We start from the raw sequence: 17,291 nt of genomic DNA, 5'->3' as shown, positions 1-17,291 counted from the left end.
ATTTCAATTGTACTAATATATGTGTAGTACAAACCATAAGACAATGTTGATAATTTCTCCAATATACATATTTTTTCAACTCAATCGTAGAGATATAAAGATACTTCATATCTTTTTCATTGTTTGTCTCAATATAATATCCATTTAGACAAATATCCTTGAATTAAGTTTCTATTCAACTTCTTGGTAGAAATATAATAGCTCTTTCAGAGCCTTCAAATATATTTGTAGTACTATAAATAATACTAACATTGATGTCTCACATTATCAAACAAGAAAAAAATTTATTACTCTTGAGAATTGTATAAGTTGTTGCACTACCAATAAGACACATAATCTTTGGTACTAGTGTCAACACTCGTTCTTCTTATAAACATAAATATCAATATGAATTTTTTTTAACACTCTCATAACCAATGAGGTGATCAATGTTGCCATTTGATTTAGCAAAGAAAATAATAATATCAAGATGAGTAAAAATTGAATGACAATGGAAGATGATGCACACCCACGATACTGAGGTCTTCAAGAGCTATAAGAGGTAATAAAATAAATAAGAGACCATAAAAATAGCAAAAGAACAACGCAAAAATCAACCAAAAATCTCATCAAAATGCAAAACAATTACCGAAATCATAAAAAAATATACAAAACGAAAGAAAAAATAACACGTTTTGAATTTACCCCAGACAGAATTGGCAGTGCAATGGTAGCTGCAAATGGCGAATGAGGCGCAAGATACTCGCCGGAGCAGTCACACGGAGCAGTAGTGCAACGTTTGTCGCCAAGTGGTGACTGTGGGGGACCATGGTGAAGTGGGGCGAAGGATGCACGACGGAGGGCGCGACGTATGCGCGAAAGACTGCGCAACCAGAGGCAGCGTGATGGTGGCGCGCAGGAGGCCGCAACGGAGGAGCGACGGTGGCGCGACGGAGGCCGCAACGAGGGCTGGACGGTGGCGCGACGGTGGCTACTTCCTTTTCAACGGTGGCGCGACGGTGGCTGCCTCCTTTTCGCCTGTTGTTCGGTGGCGGAGCAAGACCAGCGACCCAAACTTCGTGGACGGAGGCGCAATCGACGATGGAGAGGGCGATGGAGAGGGCGGCTGACGGAGGGCACGGTGGGGGATCGCTTCGCGAGAGAGAAGATGATGAACAGTGAGGGTTTGCGCGATTTGGGAACATAAATAAAGGATATGGCCTCGGTTCTGTAAACACCCGAGGCAGAAAGGATGATAGGCCTCGGTTCTTCGCCACCCGAGGCCAAATCGAAGTTATAGGCCTCGGTCCTTTGTCACCCGAGGCCAAAGTGTGCGCTGTCAGTGGCAGTTTTGTAAATCTGGGGGCCACAAATGGGTTATAGGCTTCGGTTGGTTGAGAACCGAAGCATAAAACTAGTTACATGCTTCGGTTGATTGGGGACCCGAGGCAAAATGCTGAGAAAAATTTCAAAAATGCCACCGCCTCCTTATAGGCTTCGGTCCCGCAGTAATCGAGGCCTATAAGGCGAGTTAAAAACCCCATTCTGCACTAGTGATATGGCCATAATCAGAATCACCATCTTCATAAGCAAAATGTATTTCTATGTTCTTCTCATTATTTGTAAGATGTTTTGGTGTACAATAAGTACAACTCAAATGGTCTTTACCACCGTAACGATAATGTATACTTTCATCTTTTTTGTCAATATTTTCACATTTTCTTTTTCCCTTTTTCACATTATTGTGCCACTCCTGATTATAACCATGTCCATAATCAATATCATGATCACGATCATGAAAATATTAATCAAGTGTTGTTGCATTCACTTCTAGGAATGAAGTAGAACCAATTGGACAGGTTTCATGATTTTCTATCAAAAGCTCATTGCTTTGTTCAGCCATACAAAGGCATGAAATAAATTCATAATATTTATTGTTGCATTCACTTCTGGGAAATAGAGCAGATTAGGTGGATCTCATGATTTTTCATCAAAAGTTTTATTGTTTTGTCCACCCATACACAAGTATAAAATAAATTCATAATATTTGTGAGATCTCTTTTCACAATACTTTTGTCGCATGAGCAAATTAGTTGCTTAAATGCTTTATTTCTTTCTGTAATAGTATCCCCAGATCCATTGCATCTAAATGTATCTCAACATTTAAAATCCAATATAAGAAATTCTTCCTTGTAATATCAAGATGACAAATTCATAATTTGTAAGATTTGACATGTTTAAAATTAGTAATAATAATAGTAATAATCACCATAAAAAAAATAATAATCATCATCATAATAAATAAAAATAATAAGACGGAGATGAGAATTGATAAAGTCAAATAATTCTTATCATAAGAAGAAGAATATAAGGTAAAATTGTAAATAGAGGAAGGATTAGGAAAAGTCTAGATTGAGACACGCAGAACACTATCATTAGAGAGGAAAAACTTTCACTAGTCCTTAGAGTCCTCAGTTAGTTGGAGCATCGTGCTGATAACGTGTTATAAAATATAGATAATAATAGAGAGAAGTAGAGAAATAATAATAGAGAGAGAAGAAGTAAAGGAAGAATAGAGAATGAGTAAATGGGGAGCAACTTTTTTCTGTGTTGTGTATTATTATTGATAGGAAGAGTCCTATTTATAGATTCAACATGTAATCCATAAAGGAAACAAATCAAGTAATTAATACAAATATTTACATAAAAAATAATAAATCATATGAGTATCAATCATAGAAGTAGATTTATCAGATCAATGGATAATCATTAATTCATAATAAATATAATGAAATTGCATATTTATTTGGGTGGATGGTAATGTGAGCATGTTTTGTTATTTGTGAAAGTGTGTTTAACATTGGTTTTACCATAGTCGGATAGATTGTCTTATGATGGCAATGTGTTTCACTTTTGGTTTGGGACACCACCATGTAAAGGCGATGTATTTCACTTTGGTTGAAAAGACTATCTTTTTAGGGCGGTGTGTTCTAGTTTTGAGATATCATTTCAGAACGTTTTGTTCGATCAAAGCTGAGGAGACAGTCTTATGAAGGCAATGTATTCCACTGTAGCTAAGGAAGCTACCATTTGAGGGTGTTGCATGTGCATCTTAGTGAAAATAAAATTTTATTTATTTTCAAAAAGGCCTTGAACTTTAACCGACTTGTAAATTTTTTTTAAAAAAATATTTTTACTTTTTTATGTTAGCTTATTATTCTATTTTTCTTTCTTTCTTTTATTTTATTATTATATTATTGTGATGATAGCTTAATATACTTTTATATCGTATGGGAGCATGGGAAGACTCAGGTTATGATGCACAGTCATGAAAAATGAGTTAGACAAATATGAGAAATTATTAATAAATTTTGGAAGTAAAACATTATTTATTTTTATTTATTCATTTTAATAAAATAGGATTAATCACTTCCGCGTCATTCTATAAAATTCCATATTTCAGCTCACTTCGGCGAGAAGCTTCCTCTGTCATTAACGCACTTAAATTATCAGCCTCTGAAAGAGTTTTCCTAAACAAACAAAAAGAATGGTAGTTGACTTTACGTGTAGGAGAAGTGGTGAGAAAGTTATAGGGACTTCAATACTCAACCTACAACACATGAAAAGGGTTTCTATGAAAATGAAGAAAAAGACTTATGATCTTGATTGCAACGTTGAATATTTGCAGGAGAATTGATTTTGAACAAGAAGATGAAGCATGAGGCCAGCAATTTCTGTTACATAAATTATAAAAAAAAAAAAAATTGTTTTAGCAGCAAAGAATACATTGTTGGGAATAACTGTGAGTCAAAAGTCTCATATTGGATATAATAGACAAAGTTAAACACTATATAAAAATAAAAGTTTATAACATCATTACCTATTGTCTTAAGGTTTTAGGATAAAAGTGATGTCAATGACTTAAATGTGTGAGACTAATGTCATATAACTATATGGAACCACAATCTCTCAATAACCATAACTGACCATATGATGAAACATAACCCAACATAGATATTTTAAAATGAAAAAAAAAATTATAATGTAGAATGCAATAATGTATGCAATTTTATTATTAGGCTTTATGAAAATAAACATCACTGAATTTTAAATATTTAATGATTCAAAATATAAACATTTTAGATATATGTTAAATGGAAGAAAGATTCAGGGATAAAAGAAAATAAAGAAGAGAAACGAAAGAACAAAGGACACAATATATAGATTAAAATTAAAGACTGGGTTCAAGAGGAGATAAATATAACTTTACAACAATTTCACATTATTTCTTTTGAATCATCTCAAGAAGATATTTTTGAAGATATATAAATATTAAAATTATGTTGTTCAGATTCATATGTGCCAAAGTTAGACGAATCGGATCACACAGTCCCACTTTTCAACTCTATTGTGTGAACTTCCATATAATTAATCTTAATATAAGGATGGTCCGACCAAAAGGTTCAAGGTCAAATTAGAGCACGTTCTACGTGTCTTGTCCTCTTCCATTATGGTTCTATTTTATGTCTATATTTCTCATTCATTAGATTCTCCTCTTCTTCAATGTTCATCAAATCTCTCTAGGAATGACAAAGCAGGCTAGGGCCATTTTAGCCTATCCCGCGTTTTGGCCCGCAAAGTGTGGATCGGGTTGGCTCGTCCCGCAATTTAATATCAGGTTTACTTTTTTTGTCCGTTCTGCGGGTTGGCCTGCAAACTGATCCACATTTGTGATGAGCAAAATATTTTTTTTGTCTTGAACAAAATAAAAACTTTTTTTATTTTTTCATAATAATTGATATTCATTTTCCATCGAAATAATTTCAATTAGTTTATCTAATCAAAGACAAGAAAAATAACAACGAAGATTATAGCTAAAGTACAATAACAATATGTCACCTTACAAGACATGTACCTAAAAATACATAAAAAGATATTCCATATTCAAGAACTAAAATCATTATCTTATATACAATGATTATACATAAACATAATAATACTAAATATAAAAGGAACTTATAAAAACAACATGATGAATGATGTGAGAACTAAAAAATGAGAATATATAATTTATTTATTTTGTTCTATTAAATGCCTTTGTTTTTTTCTTTCTCTTTTTATATTAGAGCTTACAATATCATCCTTTTTATAATTCATCGATTAATCTTTTGTTCTGCTTGAAGTTGTTATTTTTGCCTATACATTTTGTTCCTCTTAATTTCTTTTGTTTTGGATCCATTCTAATCAAACAAAAGATTAATATGGATTTATAAAAATTGAGTGATTAGATCAGAAACATGGCACACATAAAGCTTAACCTATTTGTTCCTATTTATTTGTGCCTATTGAGTGGTATGCTCTTGGTTAAATTATTTATATTACGTTATTTTGTTGTCTGCCGTCCTAAATATTTTACCTCCACATTGTTTCAATCATTTGCTTTAAATATTTTATGATTTGATTGGTTATCTTACTACATCATGTATTTGTCGTGTTATCAAGATGTCCAAAGAATGTTCGTGAAGCTATGATGCATTTTAGAAGGAAGTTCAAGGGGACTACGAGAAGGAACCAAAGCTTATGGTTCTGCATTTTCAAAAGTATCTCTATTTGCATCGGCTAAGCCTATACTTTTTCAACGCCAACAATTTCACTTTACATGGGCTTAGCCGACGCCTACAACAAGCTATACGGATTTGTCATCTCATCACTATCCAAACTTTCCTTCTCTTGTGATCTTGATCTCTCTTACCAGCAATCAGTTAACTGGTGAAATACCAGAAAGCATTGGGTTGCTTTATCAGTTGGAATATCTTTACCTAGAGAAGAATTACTTGAAGGGTAAGATCAATGAATTACATGTCGCAATTTTGACCCAATTGAGAGAACTAGACTTAACAGACAACTCATTCTCTCTAGAGTTTGCTACCACTTGGACTCCACCCTTCCAATTACTTAGATTGGGCCTAGGTTCTTGCAAGTTGGGTCCTAGCTTCCCAAGGTGGCTCCAAGCTCAAAGTCAGCTAGAATTTCTGAATATTTCTGATGCTGGGATTCATGACTTTGTACCAGATTGGTTTGGAACAAGTTACAGTTTATAACTATGATGAATATGTCATACAACGGTCTCAAAGTACCCAAAGAGGTGAAGTACCCGAAGAGGTTGGATATTTACTTGGATTGGTTTCTCTGAATTTAAAGAAACAACTTTCATGGAGAGATTCCTTCTGAAATTGGGAATTTAAGTTCACTGGAATTCCTAGACTTATCAAGAAATAATTTCTTCGGCAATATTCCTTCAACTCTTCCCAACATTGATAATCTTGGTGTGTTAGATCTATCAAACAACAATCTGAGTGGAAGAATCCCATGGGGAAGACATTTTGAAACCTTTGAAGCCTCTAGTTTTGAAGGAAATATTGATCTTTGTGGAGAACAACTCAACAAAAGTTGTCCAGGAGATGAGATAATACAAGAAACTCAACAACCAGCAATGCATGGTGAGGAAGAGAATTCAATTTTCTATGGAGCATTATACATGAGCTTGGGGCTAGGTTTCTTTGTAGGCTTTTGGGGTTTATTTGGATCAATGCTACTTTAGCAACCATGGAGAATTGTTACATGATATTCTTGAACAGACTGATAGACTATATACTTGTAATGGCTGAACTCAACGTTACCAAATGTCATAGGTGGCTCAAAGGATAATTAGTAGTTATGTTTTACCAATAACTTCTTTCTTATAATTTGCTACTTCATTTATCTGTTTCTGTTTAAATCTGTGAGAATGAATATTTGTATGAAAATAAATTGTTTATCTGTTTATCTCGGAACCAATCAAGTTGTTAGACTTTACTTATTAAATAAACGCTTTGTTCTGGTGATAAGTATCATTTTGCTTCGTGATATCTCTTCAGGTATGTTGTATGTTTCTCACACCCACAAATTGGTATGCATTAATTTAAAGTGATTTCTATTCATGCAAGCAAGTAATCCCTCTAGACCCTTCAAAAGAACATGTTTAAATACCCATTTTTAACACATCAGTGTCGTCGATGCTTGGCGCTATAAGTTAATAAGTGAAACAACAGCTTTTGTGAAGCCATTGCCCGACACAATTGACGACTGCCTGACGCACTAGCCAAGGCTTGGCCACCCCCAATAGCCTCTACGAAACAGTTTTTAGGTTAAAAATAGTGTCAAATGACTTATATGTATAAGACTAATTCATATATATATATATATATATATATATATATATATATATATATATATATAACCACAGTACTATAACACATATGAAAAGTATATAAACTCAACAATTAGACCTATCAAAAAACAATCTCAGCAGAAGAATCCCATGGGGAGGACATTTTGAAACCTTTGATGACTCTTGTTTTGAAGGAAATGGGGTGGCTCGTTCTTAACGTGGACTTTGTTGAACAAACGAAAATATTGTCTTGAAATTCTCTCAGAGTTTGGCTTCACTGCCTGCAAGCCTGCCGACACTCCTTCCAACCTCACTGTAAAACTGAATGCTGAGAGTGGTGATCTCTTGGATGATTCTACAAGCTTTAGACGTTTAATAAGAAAGCTCATTTATTTGACTAAACCCGTCCAGATATATCTTTTTGCCATTCACCTTGCAAAAAATCATTCTTTTCACGAAAGAAGCAAACACATTGAAGTGGATTGCCACTTCATACGAGCCAAAGTTGTTGAAGGACTCCTTATTCTCTCACATGTTCCATCCAAACCTCAATTAACTAACATGCTTACCACGTCTATGCATCCATCTTCTTTTTAAACCAATTTGTCCAAGAAGGGTCTACTCATCATCCATACTCCATCTTGAGAGGGGTTATTAGTGATACAAAAGATCCTTCCTCTGGCCTAACAACTTTGCAAAACTATTTCTGTTAGACAATTGTTTTCTTTGTTTTATGTTGAACTCTTTTTTGGTGTATATAAACCTCTCTCTGTAATAATATCACTTGACTTTATCTTTTCTCTCACAAGGATCGTTGTTCACCTTTCTTCAAACATGTTCTCGTATCACTAATAGTGGATATGAAGATAAGTGTGGATGAAGAGCAGAAAATAAAATTTTGTAAGTGGAGAAATTTGACATGTTTATTTGGATCTTTGGATTGAGAATAATTTACGGTTTAGTCAACAATAAATTAAATAAATATTAAAGATATATTATACTAGCATTGATCTAATCAATTCAATGCTAATTTAAATAGATAAAATTATTGTAGGTCTAACCAACACGGACTTAAATAAATATAAATATAAATACTTGGATTTTGACAAAAAAGATTTATTTATTTTGAAAAAAAAATCAATTTCATCCTTATAATTAGGAAAATAGTAACTTTGCTACGTTTATATTTCATTTTTATTACAATAAAAATTTTTATTAATAGTTGATGTTATTGAGCACGCATTTGGTATGGTATGTGATAATTGTTGGTGTGTTTAGCATATGAAAAGTTAATATCAATATCAATAAAGGAGATTCTTTTTTTTATGTCCACATTTCATAATATCTGTTTTATCTTTAGTTATTTTAAAAATTAATTATTTTATAAATAATTTACTTTTAATCATTTTTTTTACATATCTTATTTTTCTTTTAATCATTCCTCTCTTTTGTCTTAAATCATTATTTAAATTTTTTTTTACATATCTTATTTTTTTTTTAAATTTATATTTAACAACTATTTTAAAAAATTTATATTTGTTATTAATCTTAAATTTCTTGAAAATTAAAAAATGCGAATACACATGCGCGACAACGCCTGTGTGTTCCCTAGTTAATATTAATAGGCAATCACCTTAATGACTTTAATGAAATTTATTAAAACTAATGGAATTAAATCTTTGCGCTAAAATTGTACTTTTCTTTTTTCTTAAATATGTTAATATTTATTTTATTTGACCGATTATTGTGTTAACCTTAGAGTTAATATAAACAAATATAAAGAAAAAATAATTTTGAAAAACGTATTAATTTAATGTGAAAAGAATCGGTATTTGCAAAAGTAGGAAACACGATAACAAGATCATTAAATTAAAAGGTGTGATAAACATAAAGGACACAAGATAATTATTTATTTATTTTTGGTTTCACATAATTGTAAGAGTCCTAACAACGAAACTTATATAATTATAGTAGAATGATAATTTCGGTTGGTTTTCGAGTCAAATTTACTCAATTTTTTTAATCTGCCTTTCTTTGTTCTTGTCTAATAAATGGATAAGCTGAGCCGCTCAGCGTTTTCTTCCACCTATTATAATTGATAATGCCTTATTTTTTAAATGAAGTTAATGTGATTTTCATATCTATACCTGTTGTCTCATTTTGTTGGCCTGAAAGGGTTTCCTTCGATTTTCCTTTCATTTAGTACATTCAACCTTTGAAACTTTCTTCCTTGCTTGACTAGGAAATTAAATAAAAACAGGGCCAAGAAATTAAGCCTCGCTCACGTATGTCAACTACTTAAAATATCCTAATGCTGAGCAAATAATAATTTTAATGGTGTTGTTGATTGATCTTTTATTCATACCACGGTTTAGAGCATAGAAGAAATTTCGTATCAAGAAAATAGTAATGGGCAGTTACTTTCTCAGACTATTGTTATCAGTGTTTGTTCTGCTTATCAAAGTATCCGTTCTTGGATTGAACTCGCCATCAGAGAGTTCTTATGTGAAATGCAAAGAGAAGGAGAAACAAGCACTCCTCAATTTCAAACTAAGTGTGGAAGATTACTATGGCATGCTGTTCACATGGAGGGACGATAACAGAGATTGCTGCAAATGGGAGGGTATTGAATGCAACAATGAAACTGGTCACATAGAGAAGCTTGATCTTCGTGGTTCAACATCGCATTATTTGTCAGGTTCAATCAATATCACTTCATTGGTTGACTTACAAAATTTGGAATATTTGGATCTCAGCTATAATATTTGTCTCGGATGTCAAATTCCAGCATCCATCGGCTCCTTTCAGAGCTTAAGATATCTCAATCTATCACAGTTAATTTTCATAGGGACAATTCCCTATGAACTGGGAGATCTATCAAAGTTAGAGTGTCTTGATCTTAAAAGTAATGATCTTCATGGAGAAGTTCCTTCACAACTTGGAAATCTGTCACAATTGAAGTATCTCGATCTTTCAAACAATCGACTTGCTCATGCAATTCCTTCTCAACTTGGAAGTCTATCACATTTGAGGTATCTCGATCTTTCTGGAAATCAACTTTCTCATTCAATTCCTTCTGAACTTGGAAATCTGTCACATTTGAAGTATCTCGATCTTTCAAGCAATCGACATGCTCATGCAATTCCTTCTCAACTTGGAAGTCTGTCACATTTGAGGTATCTCGATCTTTCTGGAAATCAACTTTCTCATCCAATTCCTTCTGAACTCGGAAATCTGTCACATTTGAGGTATCTCGACCTTTCTGGAAATTCACTTTCCGGAGCACTCCCTTTCCAGGTTGGAAATCTTCCTCTCTTGCATTCTCTTAGACTTGATGGAGGTAACGGTCTTAATTTAAAGGATGAAAAGTGGCTAACTTCTCTCTCTTCATTAACAACTCTCAGTCTCTATTCATTTTCTTATCTTGACTTCTCTCATCCCTGGCTTCAAATTATTAGTGACCATCTTCCAAACTTACGAGAGTTGACTCTAGTCCGATGTGGTCTTTCAGATCATCATATTTCATCTTTGTTTCCTTCTCAATCCAACATTTCCACTTCACTTTCCATCCTTGATCTCTCTCATAATATACTGACGTCATCGACATTTCAATCGTTGTCCAACTATAGCTCTAATCTCCAAGAGCTTCATCTTTCTGGTAATAACATTGTCTTGTCATCTCCTCCCTATCCAAACTTTCCTTCTCTTGTGCTCCTTGATCTCTCTTCTAATAATCTAACTCAAGCATCAATATTTCAAGGAAATCTCAATTTCAGCACCAAACTGCAGGTACTTATGTTGTCTGAATGCGGCCTCACTGATAAAAGCTTTCTTGTATCATCTGCTTACATTAAAAATTCTCATTCCCTTGTCACCCTTCATCTCTCGAATAATCTATTGAAATCCTCCGTTGTATTTCATTGGCTTTGCAACTTCTCCGCCAATATTCAATGCCTTTCCCTACATTATACATTGTTAGAAGGTCCCATTCCAGATGCAGTTGGGAATGTAATGAAATCTCTTGAAGTTCTCGGAATTGGCTCCAACAAACTGAAAGGCGATATTCCAGCTTCCCTTGGGAGCATATGCACATTGAAGATATTATACCTTAACAGTAACAGCCTGAGTGGGAAAATTTCTAGCTTCATTCAGAATACCTCAAGGTGCAACAACCCTGCACTTGAGGTGTTAGATTTATCTAATAACTTAATTATTGGAGAAATACCAGAAAGCATTGGGTTGCTTCATCAGTTGCAGTTTCTTTTTCTTGAGGAGAATTATTTGGAGGGTGATATCAATGAATTGCATCTCACAAATTTGTCCCAATTGTTGAAACTAGACTTATCAGACAACTCATTGTCATTAAAGTTTGCTACCACTTGGATTCCACCCTTCCAATTACTTAGTTTGGGACTAGCTTCATGCAAGTTGGGTCCTAGCTTTCCAAGCTGGCTCCAGTCTCAAAATCAGCTAAGCTTCCTTGATATTTCTGATGCGGGGATTCATGACTTTGTACCAGATTGGTTTTGGAACAAGTTACAGTTTATAAGTAGGATAAATATGTCCTATAACCGTCTCAAAGGTGTGATTCCGAATCTAACAATGAAGTATGTCAACTATGGTCCCGAGGCAATAATTCTAAATTCAAATCAATTTGAAGGTGTAATTCCTACGTTTTTGTCACACGCTGGCACGTTGGATTTGTCAAGAAATAAGTTTTCAGATTTAAATACATTATTGTGCAGAAATAGAGTAACAAAAGACATGCATACTTTGGATTTATCAAATAATCAAATAATGGGACAAATGCCTGAGTGTTGGGAACATCTAAGTTCATTAGTATTTCTTGATCTAAGAAATAATAAATTATCTGGAAAGATTCCACAGTCCATAGGTACTCTTGTTAACTTGCAGGCTCTGGTGCTACGAAACAACAATTTTAACGGAGAACTGCCACTTACATTGAAAAACTGTTCTAGATTAGATTTATTAGACGTGAGTAAGAATTTGTTGTCTGGTCCAGTACCTTCTTGGATCGGGGAAAATATGCAACAATTGAAAATCTTGAGCTTGAGAGTAAATCACTTCTTTGGAAGTGTTCCTGTACAACTCTGCTGTTTGAGTCAAATTCAAGTGTTGGACCTCTCAAGGAATAACTTGTCAGGAGAAATGCCAACATGTCTGAGAAATTTTACCACATTGATGGAAAAGAGTGCATTCGTAGGGGAAATTGTGAGGAGACGAAAAATTTCAATTCAAGGATTTTTCGAATATATTTATGACTCTTATTTGTTACTGCATGGAAAGGTCAGGATTATGAGTTTTGGGAGCCAGAGAATCTTCTTAAGAGCATTGACCTCTCAAGCAACAGGTTAACAGGTGAAGTACCCAAAGAGGTTGGATATTTAGTTGGATTGGTTTCTTTGAATTTATCAAGAAACAACTTTCATGGAGAAATTCCTTCTGAGATTGGGAATTTAAGTTTGCTAGAGTTTCTGGACTTATCAAGAAATAATTTGTCAGGCAGTATTCCTTCCACTCTTTCCAACATTGATAGTCTTGGTTTGTTAGACCTATCAAACAATAATCTCAGTGGAAGAATCCCTTTGGGAAGACACTTGCAAACCTTTGATGCCTCTAGTTTTGAAGGAAATATTGATCTTTGTGGAGAGCAACTCAAAAAAAGTTGTCCAGGAGATGAGACAGTGCAAGAAACTCAACAACCAGCAATGGATGGTGAAGAAGAGGATTCAATTTTGTATGGAGCATTGTACATGAGCTTGGGGCTAGGTTTCTTCGCAGGCTTTTGGGGCTTATTAGGATCAATGCTACTTTGGCAATCATGGAGAATTGCTTACATTAGAGTCTTGAACAGAATGATAGACTATATACTTGTAATGGCTGAGCTCAACTTTGCCAAGTGCCATAGGTGGCTAAAAGGATAGTTCATATGTGTGTTCTTCCAATAACTTCTTTCTTATAATTTGCTACTTCATTTCTCTATTTTGTTCAAATCAGTGAGAATGAATGTTTTTATGAAAATATATTGTTTATCTAGGGACCAATTAAGTTGTTAGACTTTACTTATTAAATAAATGTTTTTTCTTTTTTTAATGATGAGTATCCTTTTACTTCATTATATCTCTTCAGTTCACTTGTATGTCTCTTACACCCACAAAGTGGTATGCATTAATTTAAAATTTAAACATCGAGTTTGTCCAATTCTATTTTTTTAATAAGTTAGTGCCTTCACTAGTGCTAATTTTCCAAAAATCACTATTTTACTTGCAATAAATAAATCATAGATGGCATATAGTATTGATAATTTTATTGATAATTTTATTGATAAGTTTGTTTTTTGTCACTAAAATACTTTTATTGATAATTTTAGTTTTTTCTTTAATCTTGAACTAGATCTTCCGTATTTTCACAACTAAACTATTTTAATTCATAAATAAATTATTTTAATTATACTTTTTATTTTCATATAGTATGAAAATATTAATGAATAAAATTTAATGTTGTGTTTGGTGGCTGAGAGGAAGCAGGGTATGGTAAGCTTATCTTCTACTTTGATTGATATTTTTGAAGAGTAGTTGATAGCAATTAAAGCTGATGTAGCAGTCATTTTCATCTGTGGAAAACTAATACACCGAAGATTTTGTACGATAGTTTTCGTTCCACCACTAATAATTCAATACAACTAAGCAAAAGCCAAACTCATGAACATTGATGAAATTCTTCATTCTTTTCTTCATAAACTAGTCTTTTATACTTAAACAGGATAAATATTTTTATATAATTGAGATTTATAATGATTAATTTTTAGTAAATAAATTAGATTTTAGATTTATGATGATAAAATTAAATATGTTAAAGTCCCGTCGTGGTTGAGGATTTCTTACGACTTAAAGACTCTTACTGCTTATTAAGTCAATTTAAAACCATAAATATATTTAGAATAAGTAATTGCATCTGTCACTTTCTTACATGCTCTGCTTTCAATATTCATAACAACAGATTCTAAAGACCCATCATGGTTGGATGATATGGTTAATCTAGGTGTTGCTCCTTCTCTTTGAATTGAGCTTTCAAGAATAAATTCAATCTTCCTCAATTTAGGTTTAGATAATTGCTCTTTTTATTTGGATAGATTTGGTATAATGTCCCATTTTCTTTATGGTATTTTCTTCGTGTGAAACCATATAATTGTTAGATTTTAATATACAATACAAATTACAAGGATATAACAAAGTCTGAAAAAAAATTACATTAAATATGTTTTAACAGTATTAGAACAGAGGTTCAATATTAAAAATAAGCTCTAAGTCCTTCATGTCCTCAACCTTATATAAAAGGTCTATATCTTCATCGTTTCTTCAACTTTTCTTCAAAATTAGCCTCTAAAATATCTTATTACTAAATTTCAGTCCTCAATTTTTCCATAACAGGACTAATATATTTGCTCTCATTCATTTGTAGCACGAAATTGCTGTGCAGTTTATGGGGGATTAGCTTCATAATTTCAATCTGGGATGAAGGCTTCATGGATTGCTGGATACATAGGATATGTAGTATTTGAGGTTTATAATGTAATGCAATATATATGTCTGCTTCAAGAAACATATTGATTTCATTGTCTTTCATGTTGTCATATTATAATGTAAGAATTTTCATTCCATCTCAACGATTCTTCCACATTTTAGTTTCCTTTTAATAATATTTTTTTATGTATGCATATTTCGTGTTCTCTTCCCACATAGCTTTATTTGTCATTTGCAATCATCCATATTTGTACACAACTTCCTTTTCTTTCTTTATTAATTTTTCTGAAAAAATAAATAAATTATCTCATGCAAAATTTGAAATTATATTTTCAAGAATGAATTGATGCAAAACCCTAACTAATGGTTTTAGATTAAATTTGGAATCTGCCTGGACTCGATGCGCAGCATTTTAATTTTTAATTTTTTTCGAACAGATTTTGAAAAATTATTTATAATTATTGTAATATAGAAACTAAAAATTACAGAAATCATAAAAAAATAATTGGCAATTTTATTTGAGTAAAATATCATGTAAAAAGTAGAAAGTATATTCTAAACATTTTGCTTCTTTAATCATTCCATCTTTTTTTTTTCTCTTTTGAATGAATCCTATTAGCTTATAAATAATATAACATTAACAAATTATTAGTGAAATGAGACATTAAAATTAACAATAATAATAATTTTAACCATAATAAATTAAATAGTTATATTTTCGTCAAAACATTAATAGTCATGTACAGTATATATCTGTAGTCAATTCTCATTAAAAAACATTAGGATTTTGTTTTTCATAAATCATGTTAGGCATTATTCTGAAGTTTTAGTATCCTAACTAGATTAATATTCTAAAACGTTATCAATAATTTTTTATAACATGAAATTTCGTTAAAAAATAAATAAATAAATACAAACAAGCATATTAGCCAAGCCAAGCTTATGTGAGAAAAAGAAATCATCCCAAAAAGCTAATAAAATATTAGGATACTTACAAAACATGTTATAGTTATAGTTTCACTCTAATTTATATTTGAATAAATTTTTCTGAATTATGTCAAACTTAATATATATGTATATAAAGGTAACATAAAATTAAACTAGGTAGTATTTAGTTGGAGGGTTACGTGGGCTTAATGGGAGGGAGGGGTGTGAGAAATATGCTGAGTTTGTAGTGGGGGCTTCTCCCTGCACCCCCAAACCATTTCTCCTGTACCTTCAAAACTTTTTTCATTTCCAATTTTACCCACAGTTAAAATTAAATAAAGAAAGAGAAAAAAAACTAAAAAAAATATTTAATTGCACTGCGTTTCATGCGTTTTTTATATGAAACGGAACGGATTTCGAAAGCTGTTTTCTGAATATTGCGTTTTTTTTATATGAAACAGATTACGCAATCCGTTCACAACTTCCAGCAACGGATTTTGAGATCCATTTTGTAATTTGGTTTTGTTAATTCCGAAACGGATTTTGTGTTCCGTTTCATGTATTTGGAAAACGGATTTTGGTATTCGTTTCATGTTTTTTTTTTTAATATTCTATTTTATTTTATTTCAATTTTAATATTTATTTTGTTGACTTCATGGTTAAGATAGTGATATATATATATATATATTAATTTAAAGTTGAACTCATTTTAAATTTTAAATTTTTATTTAATTTATTTCTTAATTAATTATATAAAAGAAAAATTTTAAAACAAATTAAATTAAAAAATACTTAAGCTGTAAATTAAATAATTATTCATTGTATTATAACTATTTTTAATTTATTTAAAGTATATGTTTTTTAAATTTCAAAAACAGAATTCGTGATCCATTTCAAAAAAATATGAACCGGATCCCGAAATCCGTTTCATAAAAAAACATGAAAATTTATGAAACGGATTTTGAAATCCATTTCATACTTTTCTGAAATGGATTACGAATTTCGTTTCTGGAAAAAAAGTTTAAAATTTATGAAACGGAATTCGTGATCCGTTTCAGAAAAGTATGAAACGGATCCCAAAAGCCGTTTCATAAAAAAAAATGGAAACTTCTAAAACAGATTTCGAGATCCGTTTCATACTTTTCTGAAACGAATCACGAATTCCGTTTTTGGAAAATAAAAATAAAAAATACCAAACGGAATTTGAAATCCATTTCGCTTTTTCTTGAAACGGATTACGAAATCCGTTTCACATAACAAAAAGAAAAAAAAATACAAGACTAATATTAACACTCAAAAAGCACAAAGGACTTGGAGAAGAAACGGAGAAGAGAAATAAGCTGTGGAAATAATTGGGGGTGCAGGTCAGACAAAATATGTTGTCGCAGTAAATGATATTTATTGCTCTTCCACCCTTTTTCACTTACTGCCAACTACAAATTAATTAGGGGTAAAATGGTAAATTTGGGAGGTACTGAAGAAAACTTGGAGGTGCAGGGAGAAGGCGCCTTTGTAGTGAGGTAACTTTGGGCTTGATTGGGAAGAGGAGGTAAGTTTGGGGCACAGGGTGGGCTCCTACTTTCTCCACCCTCATTTTTTTTCCTTGCACCTCCATAGGCCATTGCATATTT

General features: G+C 32.3%; 1 pseudogene; it reads left to right on the top strand.

Moving 5' to 3' along the window:
- The first annotated feature begins 9,547 nt into the window (after positions 1-9,547).
- Positions 9,548-13,161, top strand: LOC114182069 (receptor-like protein EIX2; annotated as a pseudogene).
- The last annotated feature ends 4,130 nt before the right edge of the window (positions 13,162-17,291 follow it).

This window comes from Vigna unguiculata, chromosome 4 (assembly GCF_037176805.1).
Source record: "Vigna unguiculata cultivar grain cowpea cultivar isolate G323 ecotype 2 chromosome 4, ASM3717680v1, whole genome shotgun sequence".
In the NCBI taxonomy this organism is placed as follows: Eukaryota; Viridiplantae; Streptophyta; class Magnoliopsida; order Fabales; family Fabaceae; genus Vigna; species Vigna unguiculata.
Note: the sequence above shows the minus strand (reverse complement) of the source record. Positions and strands in the feature narration are given on the sequence as shown.